The sequence below is a fragment of the Passer domesticus genome, chromosome Z (assembly GCF_036417665.1).
Source record: "Passer domesticus isolate bPasDom1 chromosome Z, bPasDom1.hap1, whole genome shotgun sequence".
NCBI lineage: Eukaryota > Metazoa > Chordata > Aves > Passeriformes > Passeridae > Passer > Passer domesticus.
Window position 1 is genome coordinate 18,263,218 of NC_087512.1, and position 11,904 is coordinate 18,275,121.

Here is an 11,904-nt window from a genome sequence, read left to right on the forward strand (position 1 = left end):
GGGGATCTGCAATAGTAGATTTAGTTTTGTTTGTAGCATCATCTTTCCAGACAGCCCAGCAAGAGGCCAATTGCTCAACTTGTCATGTTTCAGTGAAAGAGAAACCCATGACTATTGCAACCAGGAAATGTTGACATAATGGAGTTACTAAGAAAACCTGAATTTTAGTAATTCTCCATTTTAGACACATTGCAACCAAGATCACAGAAGTTTTACGCCCATTAGTACCACCACTTTTTTTTTTTTTTTTTTTTTTTTTTTTTTTTTTTTTTGCCTTGAAAGGCCTTATGATAGTCAGACAAAATGGTTTTGTTGTCAGCACACAAAATAAAATAGTATTTTCCACAAATGCATGAAAAAGAAAATGTTGAGCCTGTAGCATGGTTGTATCCTATGAATAGATTCATTGCAAGGCAGAGGAACTGCCAAGAACTGCCACTAGGACAGATTCAGACATGTGTGGGTATCTCTGCCTCCAGTTGCTATCATTATTGCACTTTCAGTGTGCTTGAGGAGACATTAATCCTGTATTCAGGGATTTTCTCAGTATTGAAAATTCTGGACAATGAGTGGCCTATCAGAGCACAGCTCTACTCCACCACACATAGGAAGAGTCACGAGCGGAATTAGCCATAGCTGGATATACAGAAGATCAAGACAGTTAAATTCAACTAAAGGGAGTTACAATTGTAGGCAAGGGCTCTGCGGCATAAAGCAAGCAGGATAAAGGCTAAACATAAAGCTAAAGCAGGAGGTAGCTGTGTGACTTGAGCAGGATGAGCAAGGCAAGGAGAGGGATCGACCATCACGAGCAGGTGTGGGATCTCATGTCCTTGTTTATATTACATGTGGGCTATTCCCACTGCAGTGGGAAAGGAGGGGGTGGATGCCACTGCAGGGCACTGACCGTCTGCCCTCTGCCCACTGGGGCAATCTGCAAGAGAGGAAGTGAGAACATGAGTTGAAAAACATCAGCTGAGCCTGTGCCCCTGTCTTGGCACCCCAGACTGCTGCTAAGTCCAGACCTCCCACTCCTATGTTCTCCTATTAGCAGCAATTCATTTGCCATGTCCTCCTCTTTTTCTGAGCCTGCAATATGGCTGAATTGCATAGCTTTAATCAAAATAAGCATCAAAAAATTATTTTTAAAACATTAATATGTAAATCTTTGTGTCAAGTCAGCAAAGATGATGATTTTCATTCAGAGTCAAGAATTTTTTGGGGGGACAAACAAAAGATAAGGTGTAGATGTTTATTTAGCCACTGTTTTCTGATGATCTTCATATTTAGGCACTGAAGATGTATGCAAATAGTCTCCATACGAATGAACTTCAGCTAAAGACATTGACTAAATCAGTGTGAATTACAATGAGAAGCCAGAATTCTAAAATCTTAACAGGCATATTTAGCTACCTCTTATTATCTACTTCCTCCTATTCAGAGTAAGTGACCATGGATAAATCACAGTTCTACACATTCTGTACATGATGTAAAAATTGTGGAAATAATTGAACTGAAATAAGAGAAGCACATAGAAAAAATTTTAATTGCTTGTCTTAAAGTTCCTGTCTGCTGTTAAGTTTGAATCCTTGAATTCTCTTCAATCTTTGAATACTTGAATGCTCTTCTAATCAATACAGGAATACAAAATGTGCCTTTTGTTTAGGAAGTCACTAGTACATCAACTTCAACTGAAGTAAACTCAAATGAAACAAAAGCTCATATTTTCCTGCAAAAGTGAGTGACCAGCAGTAAATTCTGGGGTGAATGAAAGGGGTTTGTTTCATGACAGAGAGCTCTCAGGCAGAACCAACCACAAGTATGCGTCATTCTCTATTTATTGTGAAGTTGAGAGGGGAAAGCTAGTCTGTCTTTAACATCTGAAAGCTAAAAGTCACACTCAAAGTATTTTCAAGTTATTAGTAAAATTAAAGTCCTTACACCTGCTATAATTCCCCAAATATATAAATACTCTGCTTTGAATATGTAACCCACATATATAGTTCTTGCCATTACTAATATAACCCAAGTAAGTGGATACATTCTAAAACAACCCATTAAGAGTCTTTCTAATTGATTGGCAAAGAGGTTTCTCCTGGGATAGTATTATCATCTAATGGCCTTAAAAAGCAGAAAAACACTGAAGAATTGAATCTAATTTAAATTCCACTCTGAGGCAGAAAACCCACAACAAATCTGTTCTGGCTCAAAATAAGTTTTTGTTGTTAATTTGTCTTTTTAATGTTTAATGAGTTTTCTGAAACCTGATTTTATTTATTTTGCTGATATATCATGCTTATAATATACAGCATATTTTAATGGGAAAAGCTCAAGTCACTTAGTTCTTGAGTTGCAATTAATGGCATACCTGTTTTTTTTTGTATTGCAATAATTTTCATTGTTTTCACCTTAACAGTTTAGCTATTATAATTCAAAATAGTAGTGTCAAAAGACAAATAAGAAAAATGAGCTTTCTAAAAATAAATAATCTTGGTTTTATTTGTATTTTCCATAATTTAATTTAACACAAATATTTATTTCCTGATTGAAATGCTCAGGACAGGCATGTAGCACCCACCATGTGGGGCTCTGAGCAGCTGGGTCTAGTGAAAGGTGTCTCAGCTCATGGCAGAAGCAGTGGAATTAGGAAATTTTAAGGTCCCTTCCAGCCTAAGCCATTCTATGATTAGAAATACAGCAATACCAAAAACTTGGCATCAGGGTGTTTCACATTTTTGTCCGAGAAAAAAACAAAAAAAGCCAAAAAACCGCAAGTTCAACCAAAAGACTTACACAGTTTAACAGTCTAAAAAAGTTGATTAAGGAAAGGCTACTTACCCTGCATATCCCCAGAGATTCTAGCCTCTTAATCAATTACTTTGGTAAGTTCCACTGATACGAATACCTGTTCTTTGGATGCCTGTTCAGACTACTGTCCTTATTGTATTGAGGATACTAAACAGCAGCTAGGTGTTATACAATAAAAATGCCTTTTAGGAATTTAGAAACAGAGTAGAGAAACAGCTTTTCTTCATTTTTCCAAGAATGTGAAGTGTACATAGTGGGAAAATGCAGGACAAAGCATGTAGAATATTTCTTTTCAGTACCGTAGACACTTCCTGCCTTGCTCATTGAGGTGGATAGGTCCATTTTCATGCTAACGTCATTTCCTTTTGAAAAGGAATAGTGATTTCTTCTGTTTAAACATGGGGAATGACCTAAAGGTCTCTGCATTGGTCAGTAGGAGTGCTGCTGTGCTCAGGGAGCACAGCACTGTGAGGACTGTCTTTGCTGGGCTTTGCACAGGCACCCAGCTGCAGCCAGATGGTTACCTGACTCTTCCAAAAAAGAGTATTAGTTAACAAAAGCCTAAGGAAGTACAGGGCAACCCTTCCAGATTTGCTCTTTCCTTCCAAGCCTTTAACTTTCTTCCCAAACCAAAACCTGACTAGTCTTTGAGAAAAACATCTGCTAGAACAGAGACTGAACGCACTTGGGCCAACATTAAAATTTAAGGTGGCTTTGATTAGACTCCAAAATGCCTGGCAGAATACTTACACCATAGACTGATTCCAAGAGGTAAAGAGCACACCATGGTTCTGTTATTTTAGGAGAACCTTCACCACCAGCCTGTTTGTCAGAGCAAAGTGGGAAATAGTCAAGACTCAAATGATCGTCCCACCACTGCAGAAGTCCATGAGTTCAGGCAGGCAGTACCTACCCTCACTGGATCCAGAAACTGGAGACTGGGAGAAAGAATGGGAGAAAGTAGAGAATTCATGCACTGTGCCCATGAGGATGTACTCAGGCATCAGGACAGGCCAGCCATTCATTTCCCCCTTCCTCAAGGACATCAGGTGAGTAGATCTCTTCGCTTGGCTGCTGGCATTCATTTTTATTTTGTTCTTTCAGCACAGCCCTTCAGCTTGACAACTCTTTACTCTGTCCTTGAGTTCATAATTTTTCAGACTTTAAGTATGGTTAAGCCTGTGAATGTCTTTGGGTCTTCATATTTAAGAAATGCTTAATCTGAAGGCTCAATTTGAAGACTTCCAAAAAAAACAACAGTAAAATTATGCTCCCATGTATGTTTTTGCAATATTTAAGCTGTGCACCAGAAGTGTTTTCTATTCACTTTGCCTTTTTTTGTTACCTTTGTTACTTGTTAACCTACCACAGGCCATCATCAAGATAGATCTTGGTCATTTTCTTATAAAGCAAAATATTTGTGACTTATTAATCTTCTCACAAGAGGGAGAAATTTGATTTCCTCAAATATCTATCCTCCCTATAACACTCTGGTCCAGGTTCCTACTTTTAAAACCATGGACATCAGCATCAAAAATCCATTTCATTTTGGTCCCATCACTGCTCCATGGAGATAACACTTCTTTCTTAAGCTACTAGAGCCTAGGATTACCCTCTTTAATCTAAAACACTCAGCTGCAGATCAGGTTAAACTGATGAGGTTTTCTACTGTCATCTGCATTCATGTTCAGTGTCACTGATTTCTAGGAAGAGGAAAAACTTCATCTTTTTTTGTCTTTTTCCTCAGATAAGGTCATGTGTGAATGCAGTTTAAGGTTTTTCCAAAGTCCACTCTCCTCTTGCCAATGAAGTACAGAAAAGAAAAAATTGAGTCAGAAGGGGGAGGAAAAAAAATAACCCAATAACTAAGAGTACCACAGGAAGAAGAAAGGGAGGGAAAACTGTAGCAGTGTGTTAATAATATCTATCTTTGACAATCACAGAATGTGTCTCAAAACACAATTCCTCATTCTTCAATTATCTACAAAAATACCATGTTACTAGGTGTAACTGTTTTACATTTCAGTCTTTCAATATATGAAACACCATAAAATTACTGAACCCTGAATTGCATTTCTTCCTTTCTAGCTTGTTTTTCCATAGGAACCACCCCTGTACAAGCATGCCATCTGCCTGTCTGCCTCCCATCTCTAATTTCAGTGCAATATCCATTTTGAGCCAAGTTTGAGAGAGGTGCAACATTTTCAAAGATGCTAAGTTATTACAAGGTAATTGGAAAATTAGCAGCCTAAAGAAGGAAAGAAGCCCAATTTAGTATCTCATGGTGAGTCAAAGACAGATCCAACTCAATGCCTCTATTTGAAGAGGCAACAGCCATCTGGCCAGTGTGTAGGCACATTTTGGCTGGTTTGTCAAGACACAAAATTAGAGAATCTCAAAATAATGGCATTATTAAGGCTGGAAAAAATCTCCAAGCATACATTTGACTGATCACACCTTGGCAAGTAGACAGTGGTACTAAGTGTCATGTCCAGTTATTTGTTCAAGACATCCAAGGACAGTGATTCCACCATGATCCTGGACAGCCCATTCCAACATTTAACATCCATTTCCCTGAAGAAATTTTTCCAGAGTTATAAGATCTCTCCTGAACCTCCTTTTCTACAGGATAAACACCCCCAGCTCCCTCAGCTGCTCCTCACAGCACTTGTGCTCCAGACCCTGCCCCAGCTCCACTGCCCTTCTCTGCACTCTCTCCAGCTCCTCAGGGTCTCTCTTGCACTGAGGGCCCAGCACTGGACACAGCACTGGAGCTGTGGCCTCAGCAGTGCCCAGTACAGGGGACAATCCCTGCCCTGGCCCTGCTGCCCACACCATGGCTGATCCAGGCCAGGATGCCATTGGCCTTCTTGGCCACCTGGGCCCAGCCTGGCTCATGTTCAGCTGCTGTCAGCAGCACCCCCAGGTGCTTTCCAGCCTCTCTGTCCCAGCCTGTGGCACTGCCTGGGGTTGTTGTGACCCAAGGGCAGGACGCAGCACTGGCCTTGTTGAACCTCACCCCACTGGCCTCAGCCCATCGATGCAGCCTGTCCAGATCCTCTGCAGAGCCTATACATGTAGTTCTGGATCAGCAACTGGAAACACTGAGTGTTTTCTTTGTAAGACTGGGGGAAAGAAGCTGAAGGTGAATCTGAGCAAGGGTAGAACCAGGGTCTATAAAACACACAACCACAGGAAGCCATTCATCTTGCTGCTTCTCATCTTCCATCATTTAATACAAAAGAAATGACCACTTTGTTAATGAGAACAAGGAAAGGAGAATCACTGATAAATTCTGGAATCAGTACCAGATCATCAATGGCTTTAGTTACTTATTTCACTATTAAAAGGAGTACCAGCACAGACAAAACACTGGGAAATTCCATTAAATCTAGAAAACTCAATGAAGAGATGACAGTGTTATACAAACACCTGTTATGCCAGCTTTTCCCAGTGCATAGTCATCACCTCACACCATCCTTACTATATGTAAAAGATTACTGTGCCGAATGAAATATTTAAGCTGATAAAATTTTATATGAGCTTCCAATAAAAAAATATTTTTATTTACATTTGACGAGGGCCCTTTCTTTGTGCCAATATTGCCCCTAACCTATTTGTAGCTTAGACATGTGTAGCTCTTTGTATTGCTTTCAGGTAAGTACAGAACCAGGTTTTGAAATGCACTGACCTGAGAAACCTGGTAAGATGTCACAAGGGATTCTGCACCCTTATGTTATTATTCCCATTCTCAAAAAGCAGCATTTAATAAAAGTTCATTCAGCAGCAAGTCTGGGCAGTGTTCTGTGAAGGCTTCTGTGTTTTTAAAAGCAAGTCAAAATAACCTCTTGCAAAATGATTCCAAAACAGCAGGGATCTGTGAGTGTGATTTTTTGTTGCACTCATCTGAGAAAGAGACTCTACCATGGTGAAATCATATCATCTGCCAGCTGGGCCCATTTATTGGATTTTAGAGAAAACAGTAGAAGATGGAGCAGCAATTGGAAAACAATCTGTCAAGACAAAGAGGACCTAGTTGAATATAACCCATCAAAACTTGAAAACCAAGTAAGCATTGTTGCAAAAGCAATGGGAAAATGTGTCTGTTGGATAACTGCTGTGTGGCAGTAAAATGTCAGAAAATTTTCTCTGTCTGGGGCTGCAGGAAAGTGCAATGATATGATTTCTGTGGGACCATTTATGTGAGAACTGAAAATAACAAAAAAGAAGTCGTAAAACAATTGGAAAAGAAAACCCTTTGGTATTAACATCTACAGGTGGTTGTCTGGAGAAGAAAATGTATGCAATGTTGTTGTTGCAAAATACCTGAATACTTAAACAAAAACATGCTGGGAGTCAGTGACTTAACATTTAAAAAAATTACAAATAAAAATACTAAGGTAGTGTGTTAGACACAGAGCATTAGATATCTGAAAAAAACTTTTCATAGTAGCTACTGATACAGACTTGGAGCTGTCTGTGCCAAACCGAAGGAACAAGGTCTGTGTCATAAAAAAAGAGGTTGGTTTCCAGCTGTGAGCAGCAGGACAGGGCCAGTCTCCACTCACCTTGGACTGCCAGCACTCACCAGTCAGTGACTCAGATAACAGCTATGGCAGCTCAGCAGTTCTCCCCAGAAGGCACAGGAGGATCTTCTGCAGGAAAACATATTTTCCCTTGCTTTTTGCTCATAGTAATGGAAAAAGAACACTCACCTGGCTTACTGAAGTCTTGACCCTGGCTCTCTGGAGAGCACCCTGCATGATTTAGTGTCCTCTTGCTCCTTCAGTATTTTTGCAAAAAGCCTGTATGGCTCACAGGTTTGGACTCTCTTCTGGGAGTGGAAGAGGACATTTTCTCAGTCAGAGGCAGAACGTTTAAATCTGGATTTCCCCAACATTACATGAATGCCCCAATCATTACCTAACCTTACCTAACCACACCAAGATTTTCCCAGAGTATATGGGATATGCAAACCTAGTTGCAAGATTTAGGCTAGAGCTGGATCACTTCAGACCCTGAACTGCCAGCTCGGGGTCTCTCTCCATCAGTCAACAGAGTGTAAACCCAAGGCAAGCCCAAAGAAAGGCCATTCTGATTTCAGCATTTTCCAGTGAAACCAGGCACTGTCAGGCTCCTGCTGGGGTGTTGAAGGTTTAGTGAATGCTGGTGTATGTTATCAATATGCAGGTATGGTGATTCCAGGTCCTTGTTGCTCTTTAACCTCAGACTGAAAGAACTCAACTGATGTTCTTCCCTTTTTATTAGTGGTTATGGCCAACCCAGGAGACTTCACAGGCTGAGCAACACCCTAGTGCCAACAGTGCTTGCTCCCATTACACCTCTGTGTGAGATCCCCCTGAGTCAGGTTTGAAGGAGCAAATTCACACAGAGGAGTCACTTCCAACCAGAGAGGCTACAGATTTGCTGTGTAACCATCCAAGTTTCCAGCATCCATTTCAAAGAATGTAGGCGTCCTGTTTATCTGTCCTAAAAGCAAGAAAGGCCATGCCATTTCCTGTGTCTGTGGAATCTTCAAAGGCAGTTTGCAGAGACTTTGAGTCAGGCATGTCCCTCTTTCCTTAGCATGTGATTGTGAGGAAGCTGTTAGTCACTTGTGCAATCTATTCTAGCAGGGGACAAAAAGTTGAGCTCAATCAAATAAATTTGAAAATATAAGTATCTGCTAACAGGAAAACAACTACTTCCATTCCTCTATGGAAATTGTAAACAAGAAAATAAAACACCTTTTTGAGATACTTGCTGGATACTTGCTTTGGTATTTTTTAAGCATATGCTGTCAGTATAACCAGTTGGATGATTTACCCACACAGCATTCAAACACATTTCCAGTTACAGCTGCTCTGCACTTCCTAAAGAAAGGCACTCAGTCTCACTGGACTCTGCATTGGCTGTACAAACAACTGGCTTCATCATTTTTGCTTTGTTTATTGAATAAATAGCTAAGAAATAAACAGGTCCATGTCTTGCGTACCAGAAAAGTGTGTGTAGGCAAAATAAATTTTGCTATTTACTTCAAAATTTTCTACAGTTACCCACGTGTAACTGGGTTGGTGTGTTTCTTCCCAAAGCACTAAAAGTTGGACAAGTTGTCAACAGCAGCCATGCTATTACTTGAAATACACATATCAGCTCCAAGGGGTCTGGAGTTACAAAGACTTTCAAATATTCAAAGAACTAGAAAGTTTCTATTTCAAAATCTATGTACAGGAACATGGTATCATTGAACTTTCCCATAAAATAAACACGTATTGGTGACTTGTGGCCAGTGAGCAATTAGACCACATAACAGTTACTTAAGGGAGACAAGTGAATTTCTAGGCAGTCAGACTTGTTAAAGAAAATTACAGCACCCACAATGGAGAATTACTTAAACTGTCACTGAGGTAATAGGCAAAACTGCATTCAGTATGTACATTCATCTTATACAGACTGTATCCTCGTGCCTGGAAGGCGATGCAATGTTTACAACTATTCCAATACCTGACAGAGAGTCTGATTTATATTATACATATATTTTAAAAAAATTTTTACATATATATATGTGTGTGTATGTGTGTTTATATATTCCTCTTCTGTGTTTGTGTTTCTCAAAAAAGAGATTGGTTTGTTGTTTCGGGTTTTTTTAAAGGAAGATAAAACGCTAAAGCAGAACACGTACTTAGGCATTTCTTAGCAAATAACTGCCCACTGCATACAGCTGCCAGTCTGAGAACTCCCCAGCAGGACATCTGTGAAACTAGATCAGGGCTGCACTGCCTGCCAGCCCCTGAGAGAAGAACAATTCCTTCTTCTGCAGCTGCACTGAAGATGCAGGAGAGAGCTTCTCTCTGACAGCAGGAGGAGGGCAGAGAGGCCGGGCAGTGAAAGCTCTTGCCCTCTGTCTGTGCAGCAGCCTAATGGGACATGGAGCAAGCTGCTAAATGTCCAAGGTCTGCCAAGCACAGCACAAGCTGAGCTTGGTGTTTAGGGAACAAGCTGCTGCTTCCTGAGCTGTGGAGTCACACAGAGACACCACGAACCCACCATTTTACAACCTTTCAGGCTTTCTGGGGAACCAATAAAATGGAAATGGGTTAAGTGCCTTTAAGTTTAAATTGTGGGTTCAGATTAGAGTAGGCCATTACAGAGATCAGTGGTGACCATTACCTCCCTCCTTGCTCTTGAATGGCACACAGAAGTACTTGTCTTCTGAGGGCGATTCCATGCTGAGAACCAAGGAGATGTCTCTGAATCCCAGAAATCAGCACCATAGAGAAGACTAAATGAACCTAAGTGCTGCAACCAGGAACAAGGTGACCTCAGGAAGGAAAACAGGCACTCACTGATGACTATATTGCAGCATTCCTAGAAGCATATATAACTTAGAGTAAGACCTCTGCTGCCTTACTTATAAATACCTTTTGTATCTGCAGATTGCTAGATTTACCATTAATCATTAATTGCTTCCAATTAATACAATCAGTCAAAATTCACAGCAAGTTCATCCTGTTCCTTTCTGCACTTTGACCAAGACACTAGGAATGCTGCAACTCTATTTTTAAGGTAACATCCATGCCAACAGACCTAAATTACATCTGAATTACACCCTAAGCAACTTAACTCAGCCAGTCTGGGTGGTGGTTATATAAAGATGGATTTCAGTGATCCGATCTGATAAACTCCACAACTGGACTTCTTGAAGAAGATTCTTGAAAGAAACTTCTTAGGTCAAAATTCAAAATGTCCAAGTCATAGATTATTTATTTCTAATAGAAATAATAGTTCTTGCCAGCTGCAGAGGAAACAAAAGAAAAGGCTAACTGATCTTCTAGGTTTTGACACCCATCCCTAAGCAGGACTTTCCCTTCTAGTAGGAGCAAAATTCACCTTGACACTTTCTTTTCCCAGGCAGTGTGGCAGTTCATAGCCTGTTTGCTAAGGCACAGCCCAGCACATCACCTCTGCCTTTCAAACAAACCCATGGGTCTGCTTCCAAACGACCTTCCCATTTTTAGAAACTCCATCTAATCCCAGAAAGCTTGCCTCTGTAATCCTCCTATCTCTCCCTGCTTGTCTAACCAACTCCTTCCTCAGAACTCACTGCCAGCAAAGCAGCTTCCCTGGGGCTTTGCATGTCTCAAAACAACTTCCTACATGCCTCTCCCTAAGAGATTCAATTTCACTGATATGTACTTTTCACATACTTGTATGTGAAAAGCAACCTCTTGGTTACTTATTTTTTATTATTTCAAGAAATTTCTTACAAATGTGCTTTCATGCACCACATCTTGTACCTATGCAAGATGAAGTGTATGAGCTGGAGCAAATTATTGTTATCAGTCACACATTTTAGATTGCATAAATTTATTCCAGTCTATTGCCTGTGTTCTTGCAAGGAGTTCTGACACTCCCATCCCAATGCTCAATCTGCTCCTCCTTTGTTTTTCCCCAACAAATTTATGTGAAGTAATACCCCTCTCACTGTGAAGCCATGCAGATGCTTTGCAGCTAAAATCTCAAACTGCAAATAATTTCATGTCTAGCAGTGCCTACCAGGATGTATAAAGGATTCCCACAGAAACAACCAAGCAACAAGACTGGAAATGAGGAAATAATCATGTAAAGCAAGTATTTCACCATGCAGAATCTCCCTACAAATAGATGTGAAAATACGGATTTCACCAGTTGCAATGAAAGAACATTTTGTTCTGGAACTGCATTTGGGATATGCAAGCTCTGGCAGGAATTACTTAGCTTGAAATGAGTGAAGATAAATTAATACAGTTTCCATTGAATATGCCAGGACAATTATTTTCAGTCTGTATAAAAATAATCACAGAATGTATTTCAACATAGCATCACAAGGACTGACTTGAAAAAAGTGGTGCAAAGCAGACTGGAGGCCACGTAAGCAGACTCTCTGCTGAATTTGGAATTGTAGAAGGAAGCAAAGACTACTACAACAAAAGTTGTAACTGGCTCTCATCCATACTTAAATAAAAGGAGAATGTAAAGGGTTTATGACCATTTCTGTCCTATTTTCTCTTCTTTCCAAACCAGTATTTTCTGAGGTGTAGGAGGGGGACACAACTC